This window comes from Chinchilla lanigera, unplaced genomic scaffold, assembly GCF_000276665.1.
Source record: "Chinchilla lanigera isolate Chin_1 unplaced genomic scaffold, ChiLan1.0 scaffold00019, whole genome shotgun sequence".
NCBI lineage: Eukaryota > Metazoa > Chordata > Mammalia > Rodentia > Chinchillidae > Chinchilla > Chinchilla lanigera.
The window spans coordinates 26,091,112-26,094,581 of record NW_004955420.1 but is presented as its reverse complement, the minus strand read 5'-3'; the positions used below and the strand labels follow the sequence as shown (position 1 = coordinate 26,094,581).

The window sequence follows — 3,470 nt, the reverse complement described above, 5'->3', positions numbered from 1 at the left end:
GAATCCTCCTGCTTCAGCCTCCCGATTGCAGGCATTACAGGAGTGTCCCATGACACCTAGTCTAGAATCTACTGTTCTAGCAATGTTGAAATCTAAGTCACATTATTATGAACTGTGGTCGCAGGCTGTGCTGTAGATGACTAGAACAGACAGGTTTTTAATTCTGCTTCCATCACCCACCAGCAGGCCGCTTGCTTTCGCTGGGCCTGTGAGGGGGAAGTCCCAGCCCAGGCCCAGCCTGCCCCACCAAGAAGCGCCGCTCCGTCCCGTCCCAAGGCCCTGTCTCTTGCTGCGGTCCTTCTGATGTGGCCATTTTGAAACGCAGGACGTTTCCACATAGCTATTTTTTGATACTATTGGAAAATTTCTGACTTTCAAAAAACACCAGCCCTGTCTTGGTTGTAGGTGTCAGAGGGTGCGGCTGCGGCTTGTGTCCTGCCGTGGTCCCGGTCTGGGTGTCCTGTGGATTCACTCCCTGCTCTGCCCTGTTGAGTGCACGTGGTGGGGAGACTGCAGAGGGAGACCCCTCCAGAAAAGGGGGTCGGCGGCCTCTATCGCCACCAGCTCTGAACTTTGGCTGCCAAGAGAGGCCAGAAAGACAGCAAGACAGGGGTCATAGAGCTCAGCTCTTTGCTTCTACTGCTTAAGGCCCCAGAGGGTACCTCTGGATGGGCAGTGCTGGGGGCAGCATCCCCTGCAGGGCCTCACACCCCAAAATCACACACACACACACACGTGCTCTGGCAAGCCAGCCAGGGCAACTCCTCTCCACGCCCCCCATTTCCCCTTTCCCTGAGCAGGTGCCAGCTGAGGAAGCCATTCTCTTTGACACTTTGCAGGAGATGGTTTCCCCTGACCCCGCGGTCCTCAGCTTTGAGTCTGGTTGCAGAGGACCAAGGGTGCTGATTGCTGCAACAGGTGGCTCCCCACCCTCGGGGCTCTCCACCAGCGCTGGTGCAGCAGGAGTGGCCTGGCTTCCTTCTGGTTTTCATCGGGCAGCTGCTGCTCGCAGTACAGAGCTCACAGAGGGCCTCCCCGCGCCCCAGAGGCCGCCTCCTCCTCCAGACGCCGGGCTCCCCCTCCCACCCGCACGGTGAGTCGCGCCCTGCCTCTCCGAGCCCCTGCCCCACTGTCCCCACGTCCTCGGCTGTGTGTTCCCACAAAGCTTCTGCATCCCAGACTTGCTCTTTGCTGCACTCCAGGGCTCACAGGCACCTGGCTAGAAACTTCTAGGGGGTGAAGGTGACTGTCGCTGGCCCAGGCTGCTTGTAGGGTGACTAATAAAACTCCTTTCTCACCTACACATGTGAATGTGGGCCTGAGGAAGTTTGTGAACCGTGCCTCAAAAGCAGAGGAAGCAGATTCTGGGGACAGATGGCAAAAAGGAGCCGGGGCTGGGGAGGCGAGGGTCTGTGAGGTCCTTGGATCTGCAGTACAGCCGTAGCGCAAGGAGGCTTTGTAGCAATGAGAATCAGAAACTGTCAAGCCCGGCTCTGAGAGGTGTCTGATCGAAAGGATGGTGGCACACGGCGGCCACCTGTCAGGGGCAGCTCTGGGGTCCGCGAGTGATGAACTGGAAAGCAAGCTAGAAAATGGCATGTGCAGGCTGAGCTCCTTTCCATGAAGAGTTGTGTGTGTGTGTGTGTGTGTGTGTGTGTGTGCATGTGGTTGTGTACAGAGAAGCTGTCAGAAACGTATCTCAGAAAGTTCACAGTGGCCGAACTAGGAGAGAGTAGTAATCTCTCCCTAGTATGTGTTTAAATGTTTGGGTGTTTTTAGACATTGTAAAAAAGTTTCCTTTGTGATGGGGAGAAAAAGCAAAGCTATTTTTAGTGACTCATCGGTGAATGCTCGTTTGTCCTTCACACTCGCCCTGCCTCTCTGGTTCTGAACGCGCCTGCTGTGCTGAGGTGTCGGGGAGCGGCCGCAGAGGCCTGTGAGCGCCCGCTGCCCCGCACTGGGGAGCCCTCCCGGCCCCTCGGCCGAGGGAACCCAGAGGGGGCCTTTCGGAGCCCTTCCTTCCCCTTCCTCCAGCGTTTGCCCACCTGCTCTGAAGCCGGCTTGCACGGGAGGCCCCTGGAGCCCGAAGGGCAGGGGCTGAGGCTCAGAGCAGCTGGCTCAGAGTCCCCGCCCCAGGCGGAGAGAGTGGAGAGCTGCAGAAAATGCAGAGATGCTTCCACTTCACATGGCAAATTGGAGAAAGAGCCAAGCGGGCGCCGCATTCCTGCCGGGTTAGTGTGGGCCTGGGGCTGGGGCTGGGGAGGCGGAGGCTGTGCCGCGGAGGGCCCGGGCAGTGCAGACCCTGCGGGCTTGTCTGTGGCCACTGAAGGGCTGGAGTGGACCCGAGAAGAGCGGCTGGGCCCGCGCGGGTTCCAGGCTCCCTTCCCAGCCGCCTCTCGCCTCAGGCATTGGCAGCTCCCTCCTTTTCCCCCCCAGCTTTCCAGCTTCCGCGACCTGCCTTGGGACAGTGCTCCCTCCCCCCCTCGGCTGTCCCCTTGCTCTTCAGCCTGCCAAGGTTAAGTGAGAGTGCCACCTCCTCGTGAAGCCCTCCTGCGCGGTCCCCGGTGCCCGACCACAGCTACCTTTCCTGGCGGCAGCCTTCGCTAGACTGACTACCCTTGGGGTTTGCAGCTGTGCCCTACCAGGCTGCCCGGGTGCTCCTGGCACAGGGGATACGGGGGCCACGGCTGCAGGTGGCCCTTGTTGTCCCATAGCTCTGTGCACTCTGCAGAGACATTCCCACCCTGCGCTGCCATGGGCTGTCCTCGCCTTGGAGTAGCCTGAGCCTCCCCAGCCTGTGTACAGATGAACAAACTGAGGCTCAGGGAGTGTGTCCCTTCTGCCCAAGCTCCCACTGGGCAGAATGGGTGGATCAGTAGGTAGGCGGGGATTTTGACTTCTGGTCATTCACTGTGCTTCAAAGGCCTGGCCCAGGCCATACCTAGAAGACGGGGGTTTGCACCCAGTCAGACGCCATTCCCCCCAGGTGGACCTTCCAGAGGTTCCTTGTTCTCAGTAGGTTTCATCACGTGTGGGATTTTCCTCCTCCTCAGGGACAAGAAGGAAATGAAAGCAAGCTTGGAGCCTGCCACTGGTGGGATAAAATATTAGGAAAGTATTCTGACAAAAATTAAAGAAAGACAGGTTTAAACTATCTGGCTGTCTGCAGTGTCTTCAGATGGTGGGATTAAGAAGGCGTATTTCTGTTTTTATTCTTTGGCTTTCCAAATTTTCTGAGCCAAAGCACATGTACCTTGCAAAGAAGATAAACCTGCGAGCAAAGCTAGTGCAGGGTGACAAAGGTGCAAAAAGTGGCTTCCTCGAATTTGATTACTAGCTTTTCTTTTTTGGTGCTAGTTGCTTCCCTTGGTAGAGGGACGGCTACAAGTTCCTCTTTTGTACGAACTTTGTAAACAGGTGTACGGAGCGGAAGAGCATTGGGCTTTTTCCTCTCCTCCTCCTCTTCTCCT

The 3,470-nt window shown here is 57.3% G+C and overlaps 1 protein-coding gene across 2 annotated transcripts in view; it reads left to right on the top strand.

The window, feature by feature from the left end:
- The first annotated feature begins 841 nt into the window (after positions 1-841).
- The window catches only part of Ccr9 (chemokine (C-C motif) receptor 9), a 10,296-nt gene continuing 7,667 nt past the window's right edge, over positions 842-3,470 (top strand). Inside the window, exon 1 of one of the 2 annotated variants that reach the window (XM_005383464.1) lies at positions 842-1,093. The gene's annotated coding sequence lies outside the window, so the exon portion shown is untranslated. Of the gene's footprint in view, positions 1,094-1,855; positions 2,232-3,470 lie in introns of those variants that run through there. The other variant, XM_005383463.2, reaches the window with a different exon arrangement.